The sequence below is a fragment of the Polypterus senegalus genome, chromosome 2 (assembly GCF_016835505.1).
Source record: "Polypterus senegalus isolate Bchr_013 chromosome 2, ASM1683550v1, whole genome shotgun sequence".
Taxonomy (NCBI): domain Eukaryota; kingdom Metazoa; phylum Chordata; class Cladistia; order Polypteriformes; family Polypteridae; genus Polypterus; species Polypterus senegalus.
Window position 1 is genome coordinate 322,299,686 of NC_053155.1, and position 16,687 is coordinate 322,316,372.

Consider the following 16,687-nt stretch of genomic DNA (forward strand, 5'->3'; position numbering starts at 1 on the left):
TAAAATTAATTATATTACTATTTTAATAACACAAATTAACCCCGATTTTCATTTTGTCGACATTTAAATGGTTCCCCGACCGAACACAACGTAAATGTTACAGTGTATTTCACAGAAACGATCCGATTGTTTAGTTTGATGTATGACACGACGATGGCAGAAACTGCGAACTTCACAAGATGTGTATAATTTAGTTTGCTGTACTTTTTTCCTTCTCAGTTTATCTTTAATTTCTGAACGGGTCTTTGACCCGACGTTACTTTCGGGCTTTGCCGAAACCTTCCGAAGTTATCTTCCGATTCTCCGTCCTCAAACTGCGGTGACGTCAGCTCTGACTTGGAGACCTTCCGAAAGTAATGTAATGTTACGAAGTCAGTCCTGAAACGTCACTTCCGGGTCTACAACTGCGGTGACGTATGGCGCTGTGGCTCTCCTAGTGGACAAATCTTTCAGCCAATCCATCCGTCCTCTTCCGCTTATCCGAGGTCGGGTCGCGGGGCAGCAGCTTGAGCAGAGATGTCAGACTTCCCTCTCCCGCCACTTCTTCCAGCTCTTCCGGGAGAATCTCGAGGCGTTCCCAGACCAGCCGGGAGTCCTAGTCCCTCCAGCGTGTCCTGGGTCTTCTCCACACCAGGGGGGCCTCCTGATCAGATGCCCGAGCCACCTCATGTGACTCCTCTCGATGCGGGGGAGAAGCGGCTCTACTCTGAGCCCCATCCGGATGACTGAGCGTCTCACCTGGACACCCTGCGGATGAAACTCATTTCAGCCGCTTGTATTGGATCTCGTTCTTTCGGTCACTACCCACAGCTCATGACCACAGGTGAGGGTAGGAAAGCAGATCGACTGGTAAACTGAGAGCCACGCCATACGGCTCAGCTCCTTTTTCACCACGACAGACCTGTCGACCTCACACTCATTCTTCCCTCACTCGTGAACAAGACCCGAGATACTTGGAAACCCTCCACTTGGGGCGGATCTCGCCCCTCAACCCTGAGAGGGCACTCCACCCTTTTCCTTTTCTTCAGCCAGTCATATATTACATTTGTGTACGTCAGGACTTATCAGCCCTTAAAATGGGACGTCAACGTTTACTGCAGTCGCAGGCTGCCCGTCACCAAGCGGCCGTGACTGCAATCAGTAGGCCGATGGCGGCATTCTCGGAAAATTCAACCCGAAAATGGGCGTCACTGGCCGAAAGTAAAGCAACAGCGCGTAAGACGCGGAGCGAAAGAAATGAATTCGTATGAGGTGATGGCAACGTCCACGTTCAAAATCGACACAAAATGAAAACTACAGACATAAACGGCACCGTGAACGACTACGCCAGAACTCGTAGATAGAAAGACACACGGAAACTTTACTGATCCTGACAGACATTCGTGTCATTTTTGTGTGACCTTTTTCCACTGTTACTGTTTTCATGGCTTCTCCATTTTGTACGTATGTTGCTTATTTAAGTACAATAACCGTAAAGATAAAATACGAACTGTTTACAACGTTTTCACGCCGGCCGGTTAGCTCAGTTGGTTAGAGCGTGGTGCTAATAACGCCAAGGTCGCGGGTTCGATCCCCGTACGGGCCACGAAATAATTTTTTTTTAATTTTTTTTTTACTTTACTTTTATAATTTCAAATTAATTCTTTTTTATGACATGTTTACTTGCCAAATCCACCTAACAATACCGGCTTGCAACAAATGTGATACTCGGCCTTGGCTTCTACCTTAAGTAGTCACAGCCAGGGTCGCGCCAACTCATTTACTCAATAAAGTGGAACAGTTCGATCATAGATTAATATTTTAAACACACAGTCGTCCATCATAATGTTAACTGACAGTTGCTACTTTAATTTTGGAAAAAGCCGAATTAAAAAACGTATTGTCAGGAGTGGGATTTGAACCCACGCCTCCATTCGGAGACCAGAACACCCTTCGCAGAGTGAAAGACTGCAGTCCTTGAGTCTGGCGCCTTAGACCACTCGGCCATCCTGACAGTTGAAATTTTAACCTTCAAATCGTTTGTCATGGCATTCACAACCTAATAAATAAAAAAATTAAGTCAGTGTTCAATTTTATTCATCATTCTCTCGTCTACATAGGCTTCCTCGTGTCACCTGTTTTCGAATTTTTTAGAATTTCATATTTTCTTCAGGTACTAAAACATTAAAATCGCCTGGTCAAAGAAGTCAACTTAAACAAGTCCTCCAGAAATAAATGACAGCTTAGCGCTCCTTGAGCTCACTCGTTGCGCAGTTTTGCATGAATGAAGTTTAAAAGAATCTCAGCAGCCATATTTAGAAATGGCGACCAACGCCTCACTGCATTAGAAACAGTGAAGTCGCGCTCAGTGCGGCCATCTTTGATTTGGGAAAACAGCAGCGACGGTCGTTTCTTTATCAATTCGCGCACATGTTGAACATGTACAGTATAAGGCTTATCTGGTGAATTGTCTTTAAAACTGATTGCTTCGTTTTCTCTAAAATCGCCCTCCGTATGGCTACACGCCCGCTCACTACGGGTCAAAGTCTTTGTTCTCTGCGTTTCAAGTAAGCATGTGGAAAAGTTTTAGAAATATTCATCTTAGCAAAATGGGCACATTTGTTCTAAAGTTGACCTAAAAAGCGACTGCATTTCCGGAGTATTAAAATATTTAACATTCAAGTTTCCGACACAAATGCTAAATCCAATCCATATTCTAAATGTGCTAATCCAGTTTCAGAGTCGCAAAGCCCTCTTGGGGACACCGGGGGACAAAGGACAGTCAGCCTCGGAGGCACCGCGCCCTCGACAAACCAGAACCATCGAGTTTTCGTAAACGCCGCTATCGACCAATCAGGTCTTCGCGACTTGCACCCCGTCCCCTCTATTACTCCTTTGCGCTACACTGAGCCCACTTTCACTAAATGTAAACTCGAAAGTTTGCCATTTCTATTCCTTTCTAATTTTTTTTTTATTATTATTTAATGTATTCATGCATCACAGAAACGGCAGAATATTTAAAGTCGCAGCTCGAAAACAGAGCTGTCAGGAGTGGGATTTGAACCCACGCCTCCATTCGGAGACCAGAAGACCCGCCTTTCAGCGAAGGAGTGCCGTCCTTGAGTCTGGCGCCTTAGACCACTCGCCACCCTGACACGGTGACAGCTAATGTCGCTCGAGTCGTACAAACAGGCTGCCATCCGCTTGTGTCAGCAGTGACGTGGCTGGTGCCCTCCTGTGCCATACACGTATGAGGTAGACGCCGCATTCACTGTGTTTGCCAGTCCACCCAGTTTTGCGAGTGGTAAAAGTGCCATTTAAACTAAGACGTGCAAACCGGGTTTTCTGATGACAAAACAATAACGTTTAAACAGTACAATTTACATACAACAGATTTAGGTGAATTATTTATATCCATTTATACACTCATAATGACAATTATTAAATAATAATTATTAAATAATTCCTCCCATATAAGTAACATTTCTCGGACTGCGTTCTTCCATCTCCGACACATTTCTAGACTTCATCCGTTCTTACACAGCACAGTAATAAAGTATCAGTCAATGCGAGTCACCTCACCTACAGATTACTGTAATGCTATTCTATCTGTCATCTCACACAAACGTATCCATAAACACAACTTCTTCAAATTCTGCTGCCAGGATAACAACCTGCTGCTCTAAATCCACTGAACACATCACACACGATTCTCTCGACTTCACTGGCTCCTCTTCACGACTGAATCGACACTAAATGTCACTCTGAACATTTAAAGCTCTCCACACCTCGCTGATCTCCTCAGGCTGGCACTCCTCTCGCTCACTCAGATCCTGTAATGTGAGAGGATTCAGTCTGCCAATGTGCTGAGCCTTGTTTGTGGAGGACAGACAGAACTGAAGACATGAACATACAATGATGGTTGTCCATTTTGCAACCGTCTCATGCCTGAACCATCCGCCCAAACAAACTGACTGATCAAAGATCCACTGGCCAGGCTTCGAGCCCCGCTCACTGCCGATAACGACGTCAGCTTTTGACCACCTGACCTTCCGAAGGAATCATCGGTGACCTCCTTTGTTTTTAACGCGAGGAGTGGCAGCTTTGACTCAGTGATGGTGCGCCGCATCTGTTACCAGTAACCAGCATGGCATTGACGCCACAGGTCAGCTTTCTCCAAATCCCAACGGCGGGCTGCCTGACCCACTGCTTCCTGAGTAATTCTTTTGGGAAACCTTCAGAGTTTGAGAAACAAGTTACGCCAACAACACGGCGACAGTCGAGAGTAAACGTAAACCGCCGTGCCAGGAGGTTCACTTGAACACATGAATAACGCATAGCTTTGCCAGCTTCAGCCTGCGCTAAGATTATAAAACGGATTTTTCTAATGGGCCAAATATAACCAGCAATTGTTCAGCCTCTCAACGGCGGTACGCTTTATACGCACGCGCTGCGCCCGCCGCTTGCGTGTGGAGGGGCATCTTTATCTGCCTACCACCAAGAAAAGGTACTGCAGCCTATGTATGCGAATGATGCACGACAAGCTGCTGGTCATGCGCCGCCTAGTAATTCTATGTCTATGCTTCTGTATATTAAGATATGGAGTGACGTGATCTGATCGGGGCGTAGTCGGTGAGCTGGGGTGGATGTGGAGGTGCAGGCCTCTGGCGGATCCTTGGATCATCTGTGGAAAGCATCAGCAGAGGGTACAGACCTAGAAATACCTGGGAGTGCAGCTGGATGATAAACTGCACTGACCACACCATCTGGCCTGCGGCATACGCAGATCTACTATATCATAAGAAGGCTGGCGTCCTTCAACATCTGCAATAAGATGCTCCAGATGTCTCTACCTCAGACAGTTGCAGGCTGAAAGCACCCTTTCACGAGGTGTTGGCGCGCTAAAGAATAGGACAAACTGCGAGGAAGGCAGGCTCTGTGCGTGGGCACGGAGCTGGGCAGTTTGATCCGCGGGCAGTGGTTTTAACGCTTGCTGGCATACACTCCGGTCAACGGAGAATCCACTGAACAGGATCATCTCCACATTCTATGAGTGACCTACCACCGGTGAAATTGCTACATTTATACGTATTATTCGTTATACCGTGTTAAGTATTTACCCCATTACTTAATATTTATTATCATACGCTGCTGGCGTGAACTTTACAAAAGCATCTATCTATATCTATCTATCTATCGTCCTTCACTACTGATTTACCGGCCCTAGCGCTGTTGGCCCGCGTCTCTTCCTTCGTCTCAGTCTATATTTCGATTTTTCTATCTTTCTTTACTATCAGTTTAAAGTATAAAGATATTTTTACTGATTTGCTATTTATTTGATAGTCTATAGTTTATTGTTGTGAGTGGGGATAGTCGGACGCGCCGCGCCCGCCGCCATGGCTTATCCCGAGCTAAAGCTCCAGGGCTTAACCCAAGGAATTTTGAAAATCTTCAAGGTACCAAAATTCAGCGCTGAATCCGATGGTTTCTTGCTGAGCGTGTGTTATTGAGGGGTAATAAAGCAGTGGCTGCAAAATGTAAAGTCAGCTTCCCAGCCCAAAACTTATTAGCAGTGTTTCTAAGCGACGAAGCTATACGAAGTGAGCGCCCGCAGATGCCCGCCTGGCCAGCCCCAGCGTCGCCTTTACTGACCCTGCTAAACGAGCCGTTGTTTAAACGTTCCACTTTCTTGAAAAATGAGGCCATTAAAATGAACTGCAGAGGTAAGCCTGATGTATTATGATAATGCTTGGCTGGATGCTCACGATTTGTTACGCTCGAGTATGGTGCGGCATGATGTTTTAAAGTCCTTGAGGAGCTTGATGCCCTTGCAAACAAAGTGAAGGTTACGAATATATAGTTTACCGCGAAACAAAATGAAATGTTTTAAGTGTGGTCAGACAGGCACAAAGCGAGCCAAAGTGGTGCCGTGTTGAGTATGACGAGAGTTTTATTAAGTGTCGGGATCAAGTTCTGGTGCGCATTGCAGCCCTGCGATAGAAACTCGCACAAGAAAGCCGAACGCGATCAGCGATTCGCTAAAGACAATAATGATGAAATTTTCGCCGGTGTTAAGCCGAATCTGTGAAAAGAAAATATAATAACCAGTGCGCGCCGCAGTAAGAGCACGAAGACTAAAGTGAGCCGCCGCTGCCAGTGAACAGCAGCAGACAGACGGCACTGAAATCAAAGCGAGAGGAAGGAGGGAGGGATTTGCAATGAATCTAACGCCGATAAGAGTTGATCTGTCATCTCAGCCGAGGCTGGCACGAGGCGCACAGAAAGCATTTTGCGCTTTTATTTTGTAGCTGCGTGCTGGGGGTCAGTATAGTCGAACACTTTCCCTGATCTCCCATCAGTTTCTGAGCTGCCATGAAGCAAGTGCGGTTATGTGGCTGTTGAATTAGGTATGACCTCCAAAAGAGAGAGTCCGATTGTTAACATCATGAAGGAAACTAAATGTCCAATGAAGTGCAAATCATGACAGTTTTAAAGTTGACCGCTTCAGTTAATGTAGTGTTGTTGAATACACCTTATTTTCTTTTTACACGCTTGTTTATTCCCGTGCTCTTTCAACATAAACGGCTGCAGAGCCATAAAAAGAACGTCGCCATTGGAGTAATTTAGCAGCACCACGGGCTTCAAGAGACCTATACTGACGAGGTTTAACCGTCTGACTGGCGGTTGTGGAACATGCCTGTGTGTGTCATTCAGTCATGGCTCAAATCTCAGCTGGTGTTGCCATCCTATTTCGCAAAAGTTTGCACCCGGCAGGCGCTCAGTCCCAGAGTTAATTGCAGCCAGCTGCGCGCAGGCTTTAAAGCAAAATATGACACGCCATGCCCCAAATGTAGGGACCGGAGAGAACTCACTGCTTCAGTGTTTTAAAATGATGTCCTGGGTATATGGACGGCATATTTTGTCGGCGTCGTAAAGGCTTTGCACCCGCGCGAGAATGCACAGCTGACAGGAATGGGCTAGAACCTTCACCGGGTCCGGCCCAATCACTGAGGTCTGTGGTCACCACACACCCTGACATTCGAGGGATTTTTCCATCCCAAACCGCAGTATACGTGGGCAAGGGCCCAGCCGCCGCTGCCCGCCACCAATGAGAATTTATGATCCAGAAACATCACAGTAAACCATAGCTAACTGCTCCATTCAAATCGTATTCCTATCTGATCACTGGGTTCTTGTTTCCTTCAAGTCTCTTTTCTCTGCTCCTTCTGCGCAACCCACGGCAACTCTTTAATAATAACCTATATTGAAATCCCCACTTTATCAATCGTTCAACACTGAGATACAAAAAAGAAGCGATCCACCGGGTGGACGCTCAAACGAGATACGACAGCCGCAATACACCGCGCACAGGATGGGAATGCGGGCGTATTTCTGAGTTTGGTAGTGATGTTGAGGAACTTGTTCAGTTTCGCGCACGAACTTTGACGGCAGCACTTTGAGTCCCTCAAACCCCAAGCAATACAACACATGACCATGTACGCGAGATTCAACGCTCACTCGTCCGGCTGAGAGAATGCAGTCGCCACCCAGATGGACGCCCCACTAATTTTTTTTTTTAAACTGGAAAAAAATTGGCCAAAGTAAGACCATCAAATCGCTCTAAAACACATGTCAGGACCTGCTGGAGCCTGAAGCTCTTCGATCCTAAACCAATTTACCAGCGACTGTTTCTGCAGACATTGAAGAGGCACCCTAGAGTTCAGTTTTCCAGGACTCACTCCTCAGGTTCCAGTGATGGAGGAGGAAAGACTTCCCCATGGAAACTGCACCCCCAGAATGAGCCACCACAGCCGCTGAATGGCTGGAATATCAAAGTCCTGCAGTCCCACGCTTGCTCGCTTGGTTTTAGTTGCCGGTGTCACCTCGGCGCTTGGATCTGGCAGAGGTTTTCAGAAAGTCTGGCGAGTGGGTGAACTGCCCTTTCTTCCTGTTAGAAGAGCGGTTATCAAACCGTATCTCAAAGAAAGCAGAGACCACTTTATTAAACAACCGTTTCAGTGCTTCCACAGCGATCACAAAAATCTTCTTCCTAAGGCCCTGGGTTAACCGGTTAGAAGAGCCGCGGTGGGAGTAACTCTGGCAGACATACTTGCGTCTCGCAAGTGGTGCGTGGCCTGGCACATTCTCATCGTGGATGTTGCCAGGCTCTGGGCCGGAATGAAGCCTTTATCACTGGATCAGAGGAAGGCGTTTGACAGGGTGGACCATGTACCAGTAGCGTGCCTTGACCTTCATCTACAAAACGTAATATTGACTTTACATTCACAACGCTTTTAGTGTTTGAAACTTACTGCGCACAACCTTCAAGGTAACCAGGATACGTCAGGGCTGTGCCTTCGTCCGCAGTTCGCCCATCGAAAGCCGCTACTACAACAACTTTCATCCGCCAAGGTCTGAACATCCCTCAGTGCCCGTGATTTACAGCTCATGTCGCATGCTGGAAAATATCACTTTACTAAAAGCATTGCCTCGATGAATTTGAGGAAACCAAGCCATCGCGCAAAAATTAACTGGGACAAAAGTACTGCATTTTTAATTGGCGACTGAGGATGGAGACCCAATCAACGCACTCTGCGTCTTAAGTGGAACAGGAGAGTCTTCAGATGTCGTGCTTTGAGTATTAGTGAGTAGCTTGGAAGAAAAATCACTGGGCGGAAAAAATTCAAGCCAGACTGAAGAAATGAAGTATCTTCAAAAGGAGATTCTGTCGAGGCAGGGTCCTCATTATTAATAACTTAATAGCCTCCATGTTCTGGCATAAGTTACAGCGGTATCCCCAATATCTGTCATCAAGAGCATCCAGGCAATACTTTAGATTTCTTTTCGGTTACCCATTGGGCAGCTGCGAGTGTCCTGTATCTGCCTGTAGAGGCGGCCGACTCATTGACTTGGTGAGCAAGATGGAGGCCTTTAGGTTACAGACTTTACATCGGCTCTGAGCGCCGCCCTACACCTGCCATGGAGACAGCTGGTACCCTATTTTCAGGCAAAAGTGAGCTTAAATTTCACTGAACATTATTTTTATTACACTGCCAAATGCCGGGTCTGACCTGCCATAATTCGGTAAATCTACTCAGGCTCTTTAAGTACAGAAAGTTAGGAGGACCAGAAATCTGGAAAGTATTGGCCCTTGGAAGAACTTTTAGTCTGAATCTCTTTAGACTGTCCGTTATTGTTTTCTTGACTTTATTCGTATCAATTCTTTTTAAACAAAAGAATTTTAAAATGTTACTTTAAGTTTGATATTAAATATGAGGTGTTGGCACAATCTCTGCTCCAATTCCACATGCGGTCCTGATCGACTGTTACGCCTGCATTTTCAGCCATACCTTATGTCAGGAGCGCAGTTCACTGTGTGACGAGTACTTCAGAGGTGAGGGGACACCAGAAGTATTACATCACCCACCACTGCAAGCGGTCACACGCCACCACCAACACTAACTGGACACCTTCTCAGACACTGTGGACTTGGCCCAGAAAGACCTGAACTTTAACAAAAAAGAATCTCATAAACTGTGTGTCAGCGATATTTTATAACCAAATTGAAAGTGGGTTGCTGTGATACTTTGTGGAGGCAGCATCCGCAGGCCCTTATCACACCCTCAAGTGAGAGCTTTACAAACCCCCGCTACAGAAAAAAGACTGTGACCGCAGTGAAGGGATAACGACTCGGCCTTAGCCACAAACCTATTTCTGAATATAATTAACGCTTTTCCAGAGACTGACCAGTGCCCGTTCTGTGACACGAGGGGAGACCATCTTTCATATATATTCATACACTAACGGTTGAGTTTTGTTTATTTTCTTGGATTTAATTCTATGCAGTTTCGCTTTTCGTATTCTAAATTGGTAACTTATCCTTTGCCAACGTTATAGTCAAGCCCTGTTCTGAATTTCTCTATTGCAGCCAGTTTTCAACCTTAAAACAAGAGCAACAAAGAGAGAAACATCATGGGGACCGACGCCGTTGTTCCATTTTAATTTCCGTTAAGAGTCGACTAAAACCGAATTCAGTCACCAGAAACGAATGTCATCCGGAAATGTTCAGCGACATGTGGGGACAATTTATTGTCGTGCGCCGTGAGCTTTTAACTGCACCAACTGGGAATGAAAAGCATTGGTGGGCTTCAACAATATGTTTCACCAATGCGAGCAGTATATGGTGGCTGCCCATTAACAACTTCATGTTCATTCCTTGTTATCAGACTGCTTGCCCTATGAACGTGCATATTGTTACTTGTTCAAAATAAAGGTCATTTTAAAAATAAAAAAATAATATCTATCTATCTATCTATCTATCTATCTATCATATAGTGCCTTTCACCTATCTATCTATCTACCCATTCGCTTGTTATAAAGTCTTCATCCATCTATCTATCTATATCTATATTCATTTCATCTATCTATCTATCTATATCTATCTATCTATCTATCTATCTATCTATCTTCTTACTGTGTTGTTGCTGTCGGGTGTGTCTTTCTGGATTAGTGTGGTCTGGGGTGGGCGTGGCTGAAATGCATGCTCGCTGGAAGTCGACGGTTTTCTGTCTTCTGTAAGTTTTTCTTTTATTTCTAACTCCTTTTTCTTATTTTTCTATATCAGGGTTTATCAAACGACGCCGCTTTGCCGCAAATGCCCAGCGCCGCTTGGTCAATGCCTAGGTTTACATAGCAATCTTTCCCGCCAAAGTACGGTTTCATCGCTTCGCCGTGGCCGTCGCAGTTGCTGGTTTTAAAATGTCCGTCAGGCATCGTAAGAATGAATAAAGCCAGAGGCAGTTTTCCTTCTAAATTATAAACCGTTGATAAACTTATAGTAGAAGGGATTATTGCCACCAGCGCTGTTCCTGTTTTACCTCTGTCAGCACCTGGCGCAAGATTTTATTATTTCCAGCCAGTCCCGCCCCAAAGAATGATGTTTAAAGGAAAACCTACCGCCATGGGGCCAGGTTTTATCAGATATAGTAGTCGATTCCGCGGTACTCCAGAAACAAACATGCAGGTTTTGTGTTAAACAACAGCAGCGATGACATAAATGTTGCCTGAGATTCAAGGTTACGCCGTATTCTGTGGTTTTGCTACTTCGACTCGGCGAAGTGTTTTAATCCGTGGGAGGGCCGGACACAAGGCCTCTCAATGTAAAAATGAGACCGCTTTACCGGTACTGCCGCTTCCCCGCTTCCAAAATATGAGATCTGGCGGTGAAAGCCGTGAGGAGGTGGACAGTATGAGGATGAGGAGACTGCAGAGTACGGTCAGAACGCAGCATATCGTGGCATCAAATCACTGTAGTGTTAGCAGTCGCCCTGAGACGCAGGCCTGCTGACTACCGGCGAATGCGCTGGCTGAGCCCAGCGATCCCAGCAGTAAACGGTCCGCTCAAAGTGCTCAGTGCGAGTCTGTGGAAGGAGAACTGGCACAAATGAGCCGGAGACTTTGCGCTCGCGCAGCGAGGATAGACGGCGAATTTACTGCCCGCCCCGCCGCAATGAAATTTTCGCTGGGCTACTTGCACGACCCACGCAGCTTATCGCCTGACCAGGTTACCAAATGAGCGCCTTGGTGGAAGGACAGCATGTTTGCAGCCGGTGAGTGGCTTATGACCGACAGAGTGAAGAAAGTAGGAGTGGTTGGGTGTGGAGGAGGATTTACAGTTCGTGATCAAAACTTAAAAGAAAATCAGACACTCAAAATATCTGCAAAGAAAAGTCACGCGGGCTGGTGAGCCATCGCAAGTACTGCGCATTCTTGTAGTTTCGGGAGGATTGTCACAGCTTACCTGAGTGATCGCGGAGCACGGAAGTGCGCATCGACGCCCCAGTGAGGAGTACCACCTCGGCCCCAACAGCCAGACCTCCAGTGCCGCATACATTCGCAGCGTTTTCAGATCTCATTCAAGGCGAGGTTAGCGGAGGATCACTTCCTGACCTTCCATTTGTTTGCAGTGTCCGCCTAAAGGGGCATATGCCACGCCCGTATCGACCAGTGAAACCAACGCAAACGTGACAGGTGCGCGAAGTCCATTTTCTAAAGAATGATAGTTTTTAAACCTTTGATGCTGGGCTGACTTCCAGTAATACTGTTCACTCCCATTTGTGAATCATCAATGCAGTCTTTACACATTGGGAGTTTAAATGTGAATGGCTGAAAGGTACTGCAAAGAGGGCCGCTCTGTTTGACTTTTAAACCGCGCGCTCCTTCTGCGCCTTCACAGGAACTCACCATGTCGAAACGCCGGACTGGTTACGTATAATAGGCCGGGCTGTCCGAGCCAGCGGCTCGCCACGCCAGTGCTGGGGCGCGCCAGTTCTTAACACGGCCAACTTACAAATCACAAATATTAGTGGTGCTGCAGTTCATGGCGCAGCTTTATGAGCCAAGACTGGTGTTGATGGCACTACCCAACAAATGGAGGTGAGAGACTCGCCGCTTTTTAAAGCTCTGAGGAAGGTGCTGGAGACCTTTGTTAATGGGAGATCTGTTGTCAGAGGAGATTTTAATTGGTAATGGAGAATAACTTACTGGACCGCATGCTGAGCCCCTCACCCCAGCACCCGTGCCTTTTACGTCCGGTTGTGAACACCAATCAGTATCGGCAGCCATGTGTCTTCACAGATAGACAGTACACCTGGCAAGGGGGCTGTGGGTACATTTCATGGGCGCTATTTGGACCAATGCTTCTTTACTGTCTGAGGCACCTGCTGAATACGGCCATTAAGGCTTTATCTGCCCAGTCGGATTCTCCGATCACTCTCTGGTGGGAATGAATGTCTCTGTCCCTAAAAAATCCGTCTGCATCTTAATGTCTCCCTGTTAGGAGGACCACCTCCCGGCACAGTTTTTCTTGCTGCAGGGACTAAACCAAGTCCAGATTCCCATCTCTTCAAGTAATGGTGGATGTAGCTCATGTGCAGATTAAAGCCTTTGCCAGCAGTACACTCAGCATGTGACTTGTGCTGTGTCTTCATCAAATAAAGAGTCAGAGGAGACATCGCCAAATCTGCATGTTATAATTCATTTTTAGTGAAGAAACGCTTGTTTGCCTTCCAAAACAAACAATCCTCGCTGAACCTCTGTATCGTGCCCAAGGTGCATTGGTGCGCCTGCGTTTTCAAACTTTAAATCACTTGGACGCCTACTAAATTTTTCTGAATCGGAAAAGAAAGAGGCCGAGAGTAAAGATCCACATGCTGCAGGACGCTGAAGGCCCGCGTGAGCCGCGCCCATTTATAGATTCGAACTTAAAGTTGTGTCTTTTTACTCTGATTTATTTCTTAAGGATGCAAATTATACGATTCAGCCTGCATGGAATATTTGAACTTCACCTTAAATTTGCGATGTCAAGCTGAAGCTGAAGTATACTCACCGTGAGCCAACGTGGAAATTTGGCTGGTTTTAAATACCGGAAAGGCACCAGGAATCGATGGCATCCCAGCTGAGTTCTATAAAGATACTGCACCTGCTAAAAAATATGTTCTCACAAGTTTTGGCAGGATGGAGAATCACTATTGAGCTGCAGAAGAGCAGTCGCCACTCTGCTGCCTACAGCAGACCCGTCAAGAAAAGAACTGGCTCGCGAGCCTGCTGTGCACGGACTATAAGATCTTCCTGAGTCCCGGCCAGCCACCTGAGGACTGTGAGCGACCTGTTTCGCCAGTCCCTGCCAGACGTACTGTGTGCCTGACAGGACTATTTATTAATATTTTGTATTTTATGACGGTCAGCCCCAATTTCCATGATTTAGGAATATTATCCATTGACCAGGAGAAGTTTCTCATTCCAGCAGATCGCGTCAGCCTGTCGTTTATCCGTTTTGGGTTTCCATGATACCTGGCCGACGACGTACCGCTGCACACCAACGCTTTTGGGATTGTAAAAGTTAATGGCACCAGAGCGACCGCTTCAGTCAGGAGGGAATTGGCAGGCTGCCCCTTGTCCGGCATGTTCACGATCGGCCATCGTGAGTCGCTTTCTTCCGCCTGTTTTGAGACTACAGCGATTCTTTATCCCGTCCCAAATGTTACTCAAAGTGCTTGGCCCCGCCGATGAGATATAGCGCTACACCACCATGCTATTGTGCTTTAATTTATTGTCAACAACTATTTGAGAACATATCTATCCAGCACCACACCGTATGAGTAAATTTCGCCTGGTCTGATGTCCACTACCAGACTTGCCGAGGCCTAAAAGGAAACAGGAAGTGCTCGGTATCTTGAGTGGTCATGTGGCAGTGGGAAGTACTGGTATAATTGTGTAGTGGTCTCCTGGGAGAAAGCATCCTCGCCCAGAACAGTGCAAGCGGGATTGTACTTAAACTGCTCACACAGAGGGCGTGGTGATTGTCATCACAATGAAGGCCTCCACGCCGCACAACTCATGTGGTGGACTTCCTCTGGGGGTTTTACATCCAAAGAATATTGCTTGATTTCTTCTGGGATGGCTTGTACTACAGCAGGCCTGCTGTTTTGGCCTGAAGGCGCTGCCAGGAACTTTGATATCTCCTCAAAAGTCGCAGCCCTCAGGCTCCAAGTCCTACAGAAGCTTTTTCTATGCTTCATATTCCTGAGTTGGAGGGAGTTACGCCGAGTTTCCTTCATCGCGGTGGTCGGGTTAGTTTGATGAAGCACTTTTGGTTGCAATCTACAAAAACTGGACCTTTCTGTTACCAAAATTTGCGATGCGTCCATGGCACGCAGGATGCAACCACGTATTAACGCGGCCTCAGTGCCTGTTCTCGCAATTCTAGAGCAATTTGTCTTTTCATGCCCCTCTCTTGCACAGTGACAGTTTTGTGAGTTTCAATTCTGCCAAGGACAAGTACTGAAACCCTGGCACAGATTTTGCATGCTACTACCAGTTTTCATTTTATTGATGCTATGTCTGGCTTCTCTGGCGCAAGCCCAGTCATTGATTCAGCAGTTTCTGTCCTCCATAGCTAAAGATTTACCACCGCCAAACAACCACCGCCCCACTGTTAATAAGTTAATGTTTCGTTCCGTGGACCTCTTCATTACTACCAGAACATCCAGTTGTTCACTTCACCAGCTGAACAGTGGTGGGCTTTGCTTCTCTGTCCGCGAGTTTCTATGAGTACTGGCGTCAAGTTGCGACTCACTTCACTGCACTGGCGCTTCAGCGCTGGACACTCCATGGAGGAGTAAAGCCGGCAGGAGTAGCCTGCGTGGAGGAGTTCTGCGCGTCACCGAGCAACAAAGAACTGCAGACCACAGTGGAGAATCGGGCATGGGATCATTGCCACCAAGTCCTTTTTAAAAATTATTAGAAGAAGCTGAAACTGATTCTTGCATTTTCTGTGACAGAAAGAAACAGTTTTTATTTGTTTTGTATTGTTATCGACTGGCTGGATTCTTCAGTTTTTAAAGCGCTAGGTAATCGGAATTGACGCCGAACTTTATCAAGTCCGTCTATTTTAAAGCTTTTAAATATAATACAAACCATGTAGTGGACAACCACCAACTTCTGTTAGGTGAATAAAGCTGGCCATTTTAAAAGTCAAATAATAAGCAACGTGGGAATCTAAACCCACGATATTTGTTTGATTTTTAAATTAAATGTTTATTCCAATGTTAAATTTGAATATGGAAGTATTTATAAAAATGACAAATGAATGGGGTTTGAAAATGTGGGGTGAAAGGGGTGGCTAAAGTCAGCTTTATGAAGGGAGCTGAAATTTAATTTCTGATTTAAACGCAAAAGATAAAGTAATGGTGGGCATCAATGCCACAGGAAAATAGTATATATGTGCTGTGTATAGCCGGGTATCTTTGTGTTGTAAATGAATTATTTATTTTGATTTTCTTATTAATGTGTGGAGTAGGAGGAGGTAAAAGGGGAGTAGTAGAGGTTTGATATGGTTTTTTGTTTATTCTGAAATTTGTTTTTCGTCATTTCGATTGTGTATATTATGTTGATGTTCTATTTTACAATAAAGATCTTTAAAACCAAAAACTTATCTATCTATCTATCTATATTCATTCATCTATCTATCTATTATATAGTGCCTTCACTTACCTAGTCATCTATCTATTCATTCATCTTGTATCTATTCTATTCACCCCATTCATTCATTCATTCTATCTGTCATATGCCTTCTTTATCCATCTATCTATCTATCATCTATATATAGTGTCTTTCATCCCATTCATCTATCTATATCTATTCTATCTGTTATATAGTGCCTTAACCTCCATTCACCATTCATCTATTATAGTGCCTTCGACCACCACACCGGCCCGTATCTGTCTACCCATCTATTATAGCGCTCATCTATCTATCGCATTCATTCATCTATTATATAGTGCCTTTCATCCATCGGTATGTATTCCACTATCTATCTATCTCATTCGTCTATCTATTCATTCATTCATCTATCTATCTATCTATTATATAGTGCCTTTCATCCATCTATCTATTACCTGCCATATAGTTCTTCATCTACCCATTCTATCTGTCCAGTTTATATAGCCTCATCCCATCTATTCATTCTGTCTATTCTATTATATTGTGCCTTTCATCTACCACCTATCTATCCAACCATTCACCACCATCCAATCAATCATATCATTCATTCGTCATAGTGCCTTCTACCACCTATTATATAGTACCTTTCATCCATCTATCTATCTATCTTATAGTGCCTTTCATCCATCTTTTATCTATCTATTCC

At 45.5% G+C, this 16,687-nt stretch overlaps 3 non-coding genes across 3 annotated transcripts; 1 reads left to right on the plus strand and 2 right to left on the minus strand.

Moving 5' to 3' along the window:
- Window positions 1-1,511: 1,511 nt before the first annotated feature.
- trnai-aau lies at window positions 1,512-1,585 on the plus strand. The gene has a single exon. It is a non-coding gene; the product is annotated as a tRNA-Ile (tRNA).
- A 295-nt stretch (window positions 1,586-1,880) lies between these two features.
- On the minus strand, window positions 1,881-1,993 carry trnal-caa. The gene is made up of 2 exons: window positions 1,956-1,993; window positions 1,881-1,926 (listed from the first exon to the last, which is right to left on the minus strand). It is a non-coding gene; the product is annotated as a tRNA-Leu (tRNA).
- A 1,029-nt stretch (window positions 1,994-3,022) lies between these two features.
- trnal-caa lies at window positions 3,023-3,134 on the minus strand. Its single transcript has 2 exons — window positions 3,098-3,134; window positions 3,023-3,068 (listed from the first exon to the last, which is right to left on the minus strand). It is a non-coding gene; the product is annotated as a tRNA-Leu (tRNA).
- Between the last annotated feature and the right edge of the window lie 13,553 nt (window positions 3,135-16,687).